The sequence below is a fragment of the Manis pentadactyla genome, chromosome 7, assembly GCF_030020395.1.
Source record: "Manis pentadactyla isolate mManPen7 chromosome 7, mManPen7.hap1, whole genome shotgun sequence".
Lineage (NCBI taxonomy): Eukaryota > Metazoa > Chordata > Mammalia > Pholidota > Manidae > Manis > Manis pentadactyla.
The window spans coordinates 99,444,597-99,458,620 of NC_080025.1; the positions used below are offsets into that span (position 1 = coordinate 99,444,597).

The 14,024-nt window shown below is 41.8% G+C and overlaps 1 long non-coding RNA gene across 1 annotated transcript in view; it reads right to left on the reverse strand.

The window, feature by feature from the left end:
- Positions 1–312: 312 nt before the first annotated feature.
- LOC130684387 (uncharacterized) overlaps positions 313–14,024 on the reverse strand; it is a 39,400-nt gene continuing 25,688 nt past the window's right edge. Inside the window, exon 3 of the long non-coding RNA XR_008998639.1 lies at positions 313–631. This is a non-coding gene — a long non-coding RNA (uncharacterized LOC130684387). The remainder of the gene's footprint in view (positions 632–14,024) is intronic.

A 14,024-nucleotide genomic window follows, 5' to 3' on the forward strand; every position in this document is an offset into this window, starting at 1 on the left:
CCCTGGTCATTTAGGATGAATCACAAATTCTTATGTTGAAAGCAACATGAGTTATTATCCCTCCTTCTTTCCTTCCTCCTTCACCCTCCCTGTCTTCCGCCCTCCCTCCCCTTCTCTTTCTTTCCTTTCTTCTCTCTCTCTCTCTCTCTCTCTCTCTCTCTCTCCTTTTCTTCCTTTCTTTTCTTGGCAATAATTTATCCTCAGGAGCTCATACATGTCTTAACTTGAGGTTACTACCTTCTTTGCTGAGTGTAGGTTGCTTCTGACAGAGAAATATGTAAACTACATTTCAGTGGACATAACTTTGTGAAAACATGATTTATCATACATGAATTTGGATATGCTACAGTTCATTCTATGACTGCCAAAATATTTCAACTCCATCCAGAAAACACTGAAATGAGAATAACAACTCACATTGTTATGGTGCTTTGCATTTAGCAAAATATATCCATCTACCACACATTATTATCATAGCCGGTCTTCACACACACCCGTGTGACAGGCAGGGCAGCAGGCAAGGCATAATCCAAGATGTCCTGGAGTTTGGAGAAATCGTTGCTGCTTCAAGGACTCAGAGGTACTTTACTTTGTTGCCTTAGGTTCACATGTTTCAGGATCCCTGGGGAAACTGAAAGCAGACATTTTCATACTGTAAGTAACGTGGAAAACCAGTCCTTGGCTAGTCAAGAGTGGATAATGGATGGCTGGTAGCAACCCTGAAGGCAGGGATACTAAATAGCCAGTTTCACTTGAATCAACCTGGAGTCAAGGTCAGGATCTCTAGATACCACCTGGATATTTCCAAATGAGGGTTATTTCCCAGCAAAACACATTCTCATATTTACTGATGTATATTCCATTTTTGAGCCAAAGGGTGAATTTTCATTTGCTCCAATCTGACTTTTGTGGGTTGCAGAGACTATAAAAATCACATTGTGCAAACTTTCCTAGGCTTCAGGTGAAGGATAGCACATTTTCATACTTTGGTCCGAGGTAACAGGTTTGGAGTAAGGAGACAACCAGCCCAGATTCTCCTCATCCTCTGCAGTAGTCATGTCAAAGAACGTTCCAGGCAATTCTGTATATCTGGATGTAAGTATACTCCTTGCCTTTTACTTTAATTTCTCAAATTTGTTCTGAACTTGCACACTAGCCATCCATATAGCAAAGGGAAAATTTTAATTTACAAAGATGATTGCCCCAAATTAACATTTCAAGAAAATATAGTACAGAGACGCAGCCTTGCCTAGCAAGACTACTCATGATGGTTGGATAGGAGTGGCTGGCCCCCAAAGTCCAGGTGGCCACCCATGGTTTTTTGCTTAGGGCAGTTCTAGCTTTTGCTTCTGTCCTGGCTTCATTATTAATGGCCTTTCTTTCACTTTCCCAGTTGTCCCAGTTTTGATGCTAAGTTATATAGTCAGCCCCTCTAAGAGCTATAGGAAAAGCCAGTTGAAATAGTTCTTATTTTTTAAGGGCTTTGAAACAACCTGAAAATGAAGCTGGAGGAGTGAAAAAAAAAGAAGAATCCACAGTCAGTTCAATTGTTCAGCCACAGAAGACGTGGTAAGATTGTATCTGTTTTTCTCATGTAATTCTAATTATGAGCCAATAATGTGGAATAGAACTAATTTTATTATAACCGCTTGTCTGCAGTAAAGCAAATGCACAAAATAATTTGTTGGGTCAGGAGGCCCAGACATAGGTGAACTCCAGCACTCCCACAGGCGGCAAGAGGGAGGCTCAGCACCCCTTGGTGTGGGTGGTGGGTGCGAGGAAGCTGTCTGTGCTGAGTTTGGTTTGTGAATTGCAAGTAGATGAAAATGCCATCCTGATTAGATTCTAGGTGGTGGGAAAGCCGGCTCCTGGGGCTGAGTGAGGAGGGGACACAGCAGCCTCCTGCCTGGACCTCCTGTGGCACACGTTGGGGTGCCCTGCCCAGCGCTCCTAGCCAGGGATCAGCCACAGCTTAGCGGAAGGAATGGTGGTGATTTTTATTGTGGGAGGTGGTCTCCCTTGAGCCAAACAAGGCTGTGTCTTTTCACTCCTGGTCACATTTGTGCCCTGTTTAATGCACAGTTTTTGTACCTGTCCCCACTGTAACCAGGTCAGTGGCAGGTGTGGGACCAACATTCCCCCAGTCACAAAGTCAGAGAATCCAGATGCATCATCTCTGCTTGGCCAGCTCCATTTTATCCTCCAAGACCAGGGCCTGGAACATTCCAGGAAGCCTTCTCTGACTATCCCCCTGTTCATTTGTATCCCCCACAGCAGACCTCCCAACAGTGAGCAGCAAGAGAGTGTAAAATTGTTGTTCAGTTTCCGTATTCTGCTGGTTATGTTTCTGCCATAGCACTTCATACCCTTGGTGGCAACTGCTTTGTCCTCTGTCTCCATTTCTAGTGTCTCAGTTTCTTGAGGTCAGCGACACTGGCCTTCTTCAGACCTCCTGGCCTTGCCCAGTGTCTTACATACAGGCATTTGGTCCTTGTTTGTGGGATGAATGTATGGGCAGGCTGACACCCACTTGAAAACAAAAATAAACAGTATAATAATAGGAACAGTATATTTATCAAGCTCTTAGTACATGGCATTATATATATATATATATATATATATATATATATATATATATATATCTCCAATTTTTTAAATTGTGGTTAAAAAACACATATAAAATTTACCATTGTAACCATGTCAGTGTACAGTTCAGTGGTGTTAAGTACATTCACATTGTTGTGTAATAAATCTCTAGAACATTTTCATCTTGCAAAACTGAATGGCATGGTCCATTTAGGTGCTTTATAAGCATTATCTCATTTAAAGCTCAGAGGACTAGAGGTACTTTATTAGGGTAATTATTAGTAATATAGGTATTAAGGATAATTAGTATTCCCACTTTGAGAAGTAGAGCTAGATCTGGAATGCATACATCTTCATTAAACTCTGCCTAACAGTTTTATGCCAAGTAAAAATTCCATAAAATCACAGATTTATAGAAATTGTAGTGTTTCGTTTCACCTTCTGCTGGATCTTTATCTTTTAAAAATATTCTTATTTTTTTTACTGTAAAACAATATGAAAGTAATCCATGCCTCTGTATGAAGTTCACCATTGGGATCTAAGAAAAATGAGGCCGATTTACTGTAAGAACAGCTTCTATAGATGCGTCACAGAACCTTAGCAAGGAAAGGCACCTGGCAGGTAATTGAGGTTCAAAGTCAGGGTGGAAGTTAAGGAAACAGTGACTCAGAGCAGAGAGCTCTTCTCACTCTCTGATGCTAGTTAGAAGACATTTTAGCTTGAATGTTAATTCTTGCATGTCTTGTAGGTCCATCTAGCTGCATGTTAAATTAAAGGTGCTTTAGTCTATTTTCATCTGGGGTCTCTACTGCCAGTCCCAGTCAGGGGCCCTGCTCTAACCCTATCCCTCCAGCGTGGTGCTGACCTCTTTTCCCATTAGTGTTCCTTACCAGCCCCTTTTTATAATAAATTTTCTGTAACACCTTCCTTTTCTCTCCCTGAATGAAATACATGTATAACCTACCCAAACACCTAAGTTCAGCACCAACAAAAAATTCAATATAATGCCTTATCTATAATATAAAGGAAAACATGAAAATAATTTGTGATAAAATACATATAGTTGACTATATATACAGTTGAATGTTCCAGCATGAGCACCAGAGACATGACACCATGCCAGCACTTGCTCCAGTGCGTGGAACCCCACGGATGCTGCAGGTGAAGGTGTAGACCCACAGAGGCACCCAATGTAGGCAACTCAAATACCACGGGCACTGTTTATCCCATACAGCAGAAAAACCCTCACTAAGGCTCTGAACATAATCAAGTACAATTTTCTCTTACTTTCCATGGTAGAAAATTCACATTTCCAAAAATAAAATGTCTTAAATTTAGACCTTTCTGTTTAATTATAAAACAAAGTTCAGGTAATTGTACACAGGTTTTTCACAGGCTGGTGACTGGTGGGGCATCGGCCAGTTGTATAGAAGGGAGGTCAACCCTGTGCTGTGTGTGTTGTCTGAGGCATGTGGGACATCTACCCCTGTTCACTGAATATTTTCACTGTCCCTTCCATTTTTCGGACCACTGAAAAGATCAGTCCAAATTTTCAAAACAAGCCATCAAGTTGATTCGCTTCTGAGAATCTGTGCACTAGAGCCCAAGCTCCCTGAGAACACAGACTTGACTTTGCATCAGCAGTGCCCGCACCGATGTCTGCACATGGCTAAACGTCAGCCCATGTTTAACGAATGGAGGGAGGCAGATGGGCAGCAAGGGAAGGAAGGAAGGAAGACCTGCACAAAGAATTAAATGACACCAAAAGTTGCTCAGAAACATTCCAAGAGACCTGAATTTCAGTCCTGGCACCAATTAGAAGACTGGTCTCTGGGAATGTAGTCAGACCCATTCAGTCTCTTGTTGTTTTCATGTTTGCATAATGATTAATAAATATTTTAATATTTACATTAATATAGAAATAAATGCATTCATTTTTTTTAGTTCATGAAAATACATATACACACACATATATATATTCAAAGAAGGCTACAGGAAACCTGCAAACAAGACACATTAAGTATTAACGGATCGCAATTGTCTACCACCTCTGCCCATACGCTGACAAGTTCTGATGTGAATTTAGTGATGCAAAAGGGGTTATTGTTTTTAAGATTTGGTATTAATTTAAAGCTGAATACAGGACAGTTAGTCATTACTGAAGAGAATAAATGTGAATACTGCTGTCTTTCCTGCCTTGCAGAACAGAAAACCAGAATCTGAAAGATTTTTTTCCTCAATAAATTCAATAATCAATAATAACAGGCGTTAAAGGTTTTAAATGGATTATCTGGTTTAATCCTCAGAAGGACTCTGCTAATAAAGCCTATCAACCCTGTTCCTCAGATGAGCAAACAGAGGTCCAGAGAAGTTTGCGATGGAACTGGGACTCGCAGCCAGGTCTTCCTTCCTCAGACTCCAGCTCTGCCCACCGCTGCTGTCCTCCCAGCTGGCTACCGTGAGGACGCTAGTGTCCCTCATTCAACTGCACTTCCCCAAACAAGGTATCAGTCCCAGAGTCATAGATTTATGGGACATATTGCCTCCACAGGGAAGATTCCTTTACCATTTTGCCATTTTCTCATCACCTAGCAAGAGAAGATGTTGGCAGTCCTGTCTCCAGACATTCTCCTTTGTCCTTTACTTGATGGTTAATTTTTTAAAAGACTTTGTGTGTTTAGAGTAGTTTTAGGTTCACAGCAAAATAGCAAGAAAGGTACAGAGAATTCCCATAATCCCCCTGCCCCTACACATTCACAGCCTGCTCCACTATCAAAGTCTCCCGCCAGAGTGGAACAGTCATTACAATCAATGAACCTACAATGACACATCATTATGACCCAAAGTCCATAGTTTACAATACTGTTCACTCTTGCTGCTGTACATTCTGAGTTTGCACAAATGTATAATGACATGTACACATCATTATAGCATCATGCAGAATGTTTTCAACTGTCCTAAAAATGCTCTGTGCTCCACCCATGCATCTCCTGAGATCAACCACTTATCTTTTTATTGTCTCCACCATTTTACCTTTTCCAGAATGTTCATATAGCTGGAAACATACAGTATGTGTTCTTTTGAGATCGACTACTTTCATTTAGCAATATGCATATAAGGTTATCCATGTCTTTTCATGACTTGATACCTAATTTTATGTTTAACACTGAATAAGATTCCATTATCTGGATATACCACAGTTTACTTACACATTCACTTACTAGAAAGAATCTTGGTCACTTCCAAGTTTTGGTATTTATAAATAAAGCTATTAGAAACATCTGTTTGTAGGATTTTTGGGGAACATAAGTTTCAACTTCTTTGGTTAAATATCAAGGAACACAATTCCTGGGACTGTGTGGTAAGACTATATTTATTTTTATAAGAAACTGCCAAGCTGTCTCCCAAAGTGGCTACACCATCTTGCATTCCCACCAGCAAAGAGTGAGAGCTTCTACTGCTCACATCCTGCCAGCACTTGGTGTTGGCAGTGTTCTGAATTTGGGTTGACAGCTATTTTTAGCACCTGAATTATGGTGACAAAGTAGACACAGTCCCCGCCCTTGTGGGGCATACAGGCCAGAAGAAGAAGCAGGCATTAACTGTATAATCATATAAAAATACATACCCGCACACTATGGGATGACTTCAGGATGCTGTGAGAGGGCACACAGGCACCCAGCTCCAAATGGAGCTTTTATGACATGAGTCATGTTCATTTGCATCAAAGTTGAGTACCATTTACAGGGCAGTGTTGCCAGCCGCTCTGCCAGTCACACCCCATATGTCTTCTCCAGTCCTGTAAGGTAGGTATTATTGTGCACCACTTCCTGATGAAAGAAACTGAGGCTGAGAAAGGTTCAGAAACCTGCCGGAGGCTGGCAGGGGCCAAGCCAGGGTTTGAATGAGGACTGACAGTCAGGCTCCAAAGCTCCTGCCTTTTCTTTACCCTGAGCTCCCTCCTCATTACAAGGATCTCCATAAGCACTGGTGACTGTTCTCGAAAAGCCAGGAGAGAGGAGTGGATATGGCACACTGTTGTTCTACTGAAAATCTGTCTTCTGCCTCAGCTGGTTCCCCTCAACCCCACCCTCCATGGGCTACAAGCTGCTCATGTCCCTCTCCTGCCTAAACCCTTCAGAGCACCCCAGTCTCGGTGTAAGACTCCTTGACCCAGCGCAGCACACTGGGGACCCTCTTGGGCTTAGCCTTTTTCCCTCCACATGCCCTTGCTAGACAGAAGTGCTTCGCTGGCTCCTTTACCTGTGTGGAATGCCTGTTCCTATAATGCCCTTGGCCATCTGCTAATTCCTGTCACCCAAGGTCATGTCCCCCAGGGAAGCATCCCTTGAGTCCTCTATCCTTAGAGGCTCCCCTTGCACGCTCCCTCTCTAACCCAGCATCCATCCCCTGATATTGGGAACACTGGGTATTGCCAGCATGACCCCATTCCCGGCCTTGAGCTCCTAAGGATCAGGGCCCCCATTATGCCACAGCCACATGCAGAACCTGACATCTGGAGACCCACATTAACTGTCTGCGAGCTGAATTAAACTGACTTTCATCATTCCAGAGGAAGGTGGAAGAAGAAAAGACCCTTGTATTTTTCATCACATTTCACAAATTTTGCTGCAGCATTTAGAGTTAAGCCAGACTCATCAATAGATAACAATCTCAAATTCTTGATGATTACCTTTTACCATTTTCCCTTGCCAAATATGTGCAATTTAACCAGTTTCCCTTTCCAAGGAATATGAATATCCTTATTGGAATAAATTTCAACACTTTTTTAATGATAAAATACTGTCTTTTAAAATGTTTTAATTTTGTCCACAATCTTTGTTCTCATTCCATAGACTAGCTCTGTATGTATTTTATTTAAATGGTAAGTCTCAAGAAAAAAAAAAGGCTCAGTTCTTACCTGTGATAATTAATCTCTGAAATTAAAAACTGTCCTCTGTCCAACTGATTTACAAAGACCCACTTAATGGGTAAAAGAAATTGCTTAATAATCAGCCTTCGGAAAAATAATAAAAGCCAATAATTTTTGGAGGTGAAAGCTTCTTTTCAAGGTAACACAAGGTTTCATTTTTTTAAATTTTACACCAGGGTTAATGTACTAATTATTATGACATTTGAAAAAAGGCTGAAAGAAAGGATTTCCCCAGCCTCCTCTGTCCTCCTACTCCCACTCCAAATAAGCCTGTCCTCCAGAATCCCAGACTCATAAATAAATCAAGAATCATGTTAATGACCAGAGCTGGGCACAATTACAGGCTTTGACAATTCCACGGAAGAGGCACCAGGAGGCACTACAGGACCATGTTTTGTGATTTCGGGCGCCATTTTATCCTTAAGACTTGGGAAAAGAATTTCTTGAAAAAACTGTTAACCTTCTGAGCCCTGGACATCATTTTATTTATTACTTTCAATATGCTATTGCCACTCGTCTTAACTGGCCGCGCTTGGAAGGTTATTTTAAAGGACAGTGCCCCCAAAAGAGAGGTACAATGTATATCGTCGCTCTGGGGCGTGCGTGTGCTTGTGTGCTGCGTGCGTGCGTGCGTGCGTGCGTGTGTGTGTGTATGTTCTATTGTTAGCTTTACAATTGAAGAAACCACTCAGGGATCCATAACTAAAATGCAAGGGTTCCCCACCCCCAACAACAAAACCATGCTTCAAGCAAAAAGATTATTTTCGCTGCTAATATTTCTGTAACTATCCTCACTCATATCTTAATTCAGTATCAGCAAATACTTACTGAAGCCCTAAATGTGCCAGGCCCTGGGCGTGCCATTGAGACTGGAGCCCTGTCCTGTCCCTCAGGGGCTTAGCCCCGGTGGGAAGGCGGTTCTCTTCACTCCTATGAGCCGGGGGTTAGTCTTACAGCATGAAAATCTATGAGTGAAAGGTCACACTTCCCTTTACATCATTTCTCTTGTCACTGCTCTCCAGAAATTTTTTTTTTTCAAAAGAAAATACTAAAATCACCGATTACCGGATTGACAGCCTAACATGAGCATGAGGGATTAAAACTCTCCTGCCAGAGCTGCATACAAGGTGACTGGACTTTTATTAATCAGATAAAACGGATGCTTGTGATTTTTTTGGAATTTTTTTTCCTTTTCAAGTTCCAAGTAGATTAGAAGGAATTACTTTGAAATTTATCAAGAGACAGAAGAAAATGCCACCACTTTTGACATCTAAGGAAGCATGTTTTCTGGGTTTAGCTGGACCTTATTTGTCAGTTTGGGTACCAAGAGTTGGTCAAAATGGGATACAGGAAATCTGTCTGCTCCCTCCTCCCCCTCCATCTAGTCCCAGTGGTTTATAGAAATGAGATGAGAATGGACTGTGACATACACATTCTATATCCATTATCTCATTTAAGCCTCACAGTAACCCCCAATTTATCCCCATTTCCCCAGCTGAGCAAACTGAGACTAGAAGGTTAATTCTTTGCCCAAGGTCACACAACCAGTACACAAACCCAAGTGTGTCCACCTCTAAAGATTATGTGTCCTCTGCTGCTTAGTACAAACCTCTCAAGGACAAAATGACAGTGCCATGTGCTTGCCAAACCATCCCATCTTCTTCCTGTGCACACAGCTGGACTACATCTGCCAGCCTCTCTCGCAGTGAGGAGTGGCCTCATGAGCAGCTTCCAGCCAGTAGAATATGAGCAGAAGTGAGGCACCCACTTCCAGGCCTACCTGCATTCTCTCTCTGCTGTCCCAGTCCAGCAGATAACTTCTAGGCCCTTGGGAATGCAGGAGCCACAGAACAGAAAAATGCTTGGAACCCTGAATCACTACATGGAAGGCACCCACCAACACTGCGTGAATGGTTCCCTAAGCAAGCTGTAACTTCTTTTGTATTAAGCCACGGTGATTGTGGATTGTTTGTTAAATTTAGCCTACAACAAACAATACGCTAAATAATAATAATCAGTAAAGATTATGGCATCCATGAAGGCTTCCACTCGCTCATCCAGGGGCCCTGGGACCTTGCTCTCATTCTGTGACAGCAAACTTGAGACATTCCTCCTGGGCATCAGTAAAAGAAGAGCATAGAAGCAGGTGGCCTCTAAGATTTTACCCTGATCTGACAAAGTCCTGCAATTCTGTGGTCCCCCTCCCTCACCAAATGCAGTCCCTGGCCCACACGACTCATCCTTGTATGTAGGAGCAAAGCTGCCTGGACCAGGAAGAACTTGGCCAGAACTCTTTTTTACCTCGAGTTTTCCTTTTCATGAATCACCTTTCCTCCACTGGCTGGGCGGCTGTAGACAGACACACCCTCTAAACCAGCAGCACCAAGAGATGTAGGCTGTTCTCTCAGCAGGATGAGGACCTTCGAATGGCCTTGCCCTTGCATGTGCTAACCTCCACGTCCCATTCCTGACCCCTCCGCAGTCTGGGCAGGAATAGAAGTATCTTCCACCAAGAATAAGGTTGACTGTAGACCCAGACCTTGAAAGCAGTTGAGCATCAGAAGAAATAGACAGAGTTCTGCTCTTTGAAAGCACTGATTCTCCAAATGATATCACTGACATCTATAAAACATTCTCCTTAAGTTATTGAGAATAGCTTCAGAATTCATGTATTACCAGTTTCTGGCACTGAACATGATGTGCTCAAAATGAAGATACGATAATATAGAGAGAGCTGGAGTGAGAATTTTAATCGCACAGACACCTAGCCTGATCAGGAAAGGAGTGTATTGCTGTTTGCAGCATGTGCGATTCCATCTGGGTCCCCTGTGCAGAAGTTATTCCGCCCTCTTCTGGCCTGCCAGGCACTTCCAGAGCACAGAGGTGAACGCTCGCACAGTGCTCTGGGCACTGCCTACCTTCCTCAGCTCTGCACGAGCATCCGCCCCTCCACCAGCCCCTGGAGGGCAGGGAGCTTGGTGGTTTCATTCCTGTGGCTTTGCAGTGCCCATGGCAGGAGTTTGTTGAATTGGATACTATTGGGGTTTCCAGAACCAACAGTGAGGGTAGAGACCTGGGTTTCTGAGAGTTGTGGCAAACTGGGGGTACAGATGTGAAACTCCAGGACTCAGTTACATATAGTGGCAGTATTTGGCTGTCAGGATGATCTGAAAAGAAGGGGACAGAGTGGAGGCATAGTACTATTAATGTTAAAATATTAAATATTAAAATAAATTTGATTAGTCTGTGATGGTAGACACTGTTTGGGGGCTGGCCACTGCTTTTTCCTCCATCCCCTCTTCAAATGTCTCAGATCCTCCCTCTCTGAAGCCAGAAGGAAGAGGGTGGGGTCCTGCCCCAGGCTCGGCCATTCAGAATCCCTCCTCCTCCATCACTGTCACTGGCCAAATAAAATCCCTCCCTGGGAATGTTCTGTTGAACCACGCCCCCTCTACTCCTGCCCTTCCAAGTTGTCTTTCTGGCCCCTGCCAACCAAAGAATCGTGACTACCCAAGCTATTGACAGGACCCACACTATGTATTGTTTAAGCACTAGTACTTGACTTAGCCCAAATTATAAATTACCCTAATTACCAAGGGTAAAATCCAAGGTTAATGATGAAACAAACTGATGCATAGTTAAAATATATAAAAGTGTTTTATAACTACTGCAAGAAGAAATAAGGTTAATTAAAGTAATTTTCAAAATATTAACAGAACCATAGTTCCAGCAAGTGTGGGAACATTATCAGCACATTTGTATCATTAAAGGATTTAAACAATTTATAGAGCCATTGATAGAGCACTTATATTTCTGAAGGTCAAAAAAAGGATAAACTATTTAGCTTTCTTTTTTGTGTGTGAGTTTATTTTGTCTTTAGACTGTGGCATTATTATATATAAGATTTAAACTGCTCTAATATTATTTGTAGATTTCTATTTATAAAAGAGGTTGCCTTAGTTATAGAAAAAATAATTGATTAAGCTTAACCATTCACAAATGGACAGTTATTTGTAGATACTTAAATACAAAGATCTATCTGGGCACAGTAATTTGTCATTTTTAGTGCTTACTTGACTGCCTGTGAGGGCACAATTGAGTACAGAATGGCAATGTTTCCGTAGTACTACTGCTACTTTGATTGATAATGAGAAGATACAGCTACCATTTTTAATTTTTAAAATGCAAGCTTATTCTGGAGTAAATTAACCTAATCACACGGTGCAAGTAAATTCATGTCAGTTCATTACCTAACAGCAAAAATAATATTAACCTAAAGAATCTAAATCCACTTCTGACACATATTCAATTTTTATAATGTTACAATGACAGTTTTCTCTGGATAATATGTGGTGGTTTCCAGCATTAGCTTCTCTGCTAATTGGAAGCGTTGAGAGTGAGAACACAAATATTCCAGCGGTGTGGAGGGAGGTCGCCTCCAGAGCTGGTCTGGCTACATTACAGTTTGGGCACCACTTCACCAAAACGCTGTCGGGTGTCTGGCATGGTGCGCCTGTGTAAATCCACCCAGCGGGAAGGTCTCGGGGCTCTTGCTCCTGTGGCAGACGTGGATTTTTTCCAAAGCGGCCCTCACTGGGAGAACCCAGGCTATGTGGCCCTCCCAGCCCTGCCGTCTGCCCTGGGAAGGGCCTCCCAAACGGGGCCACAGCGTGGGTCACACAGACTGGGGGAAAGGCCCCAAGTTGCCAAAATGTGTCTTCGGCCTTAACAGCTTTCGAAGTTGGGAAATTTATGTTGCAACCTTGAGAAAGGCAAAGTAAATACAGAACATGCCAGCTATGTGTTTTCCTGTTGATGAATTCTCCAAGTTCAGACGGGAAACCCTCCAATGACTGAAGTCTCAAAAAGCAGTGTCTGCCCTGAGTCCTCTGGCTGCTTTTCCCACCAGTTCCCTACTTCTTTCCCTCCCACGGTGAAAGTTCCAAGGTATCTCTGGGCTTTTGCTTGCCATGTCTGGTGCTCACTGATGCATCTGTTCCTCTTCATCATGCAGAGCAAGCAAGGGCCAAAGACAGTGAAGGCAGAAGCCAGATCAACTACACAGAGGGAGCTTTTAAGGACTTGTAGCAAAGCTTCCTGGAGCCCAGCTCCTATACATTTAGTAAAACTTACTGAGATCATGGAAGCAAGTCAGCTACTTAGAGCCAACCTTTTCTGGCTTTTAATATTTGCCACACAGTATTGCAATTGTGGTTTTCATCTTTTATCATAAATCCTTAACCTTCTCTTTGGAAAGTTAACAAATTAGCACTACATTTATTTGTTCTTTTTTCCTGTATATGAGACATATACAGTTGATAGACCAGTCTAGGTAAAAATGATGACTTTAAATCCTTTAATCACTCCTCATTTTTAGTGTTTACTTTAACCAACTGCTTTTACCATTTAAAAAATTCAAAATACAATCTTCTCCAAGTTATAAAATTTCTCCATCCTTTTTAAAGGAAATGTGGGAAATGAGCATAACATTTTAAAAATATTTGTAATCTCATCACCTAGAGTTAAGTGTTATCATTTTGGCATATTTCTTTTTCTTTTCCCCCCTCTACTAGCTTTACTATCTGGATGCTGATTCTTTTCATTTGATCTGATATCACAAATATCTTCTCAATATTTATTAGCAATAAATGAGAATTTTAATGACTTTGATGATATTCCATCATTGGAATGTACCTTAATGTTTTTACCTAATCTCTTCTTGTTGGATATTATAAGTAGCATTCCAGTAAATATATTTCCACAGAAATATTTGGCCACATCCCTCATTAATTACTCAGGATAGATTCCTAGAGGTAAAGTTACTGGCTCAGGTGTAGGTTAAAGTTAAGAGGAGTGTTAAGGTTCTTAATACCTTCTGCCAAACTGATTTTTCCAAAGGATGCTTATCAATTTCTGCTCCCACCAACAGTGACTGAGATGCCTAGCTTGCTTGGCCGATACAGTAGATACTTCTGTGGTGTGGTTCAGGAGTGGGGAAGACTACAGACTGGGAGTCAGGAGTCCTGGACTTGAATCTGTACTCTTGCATTAGTTCTGTGACTTTGTGAAAAACGCTTAGAGGAAGGATAAAAATTTAGAACAGTAAGACTGCCCAAATGACATATTGAATATGAAAATGCTTTGCAAATGTAAAATGTAAGGTTTGCTCATTACTACAAGGTGCCTGACCATTGCTACTAGTCCTAAGAAATATTAGGAATTGAGTATGCAGCTTATAAACAAAAACAAAATGTAATTAAAATATTGACTAAAGGTTTCCTTTTATAAAGAAGAGAAGGTGACTTTCTTATTACCATATTTTCTCACACCCCTTTCTGAGCTCACCCCCAAAAAATGATGCAGTATCTGAAATTTCAGATGGGCCTAACTGTAATGTATGAAGTAAACTTGGGTACTGTCTTGGATTATGCAGACTAAACCAATAGTGAACACTTATGGAAGGTAGATTCAGGTGTTATTGGCATTTAGATGGAGGTGGCAGAAA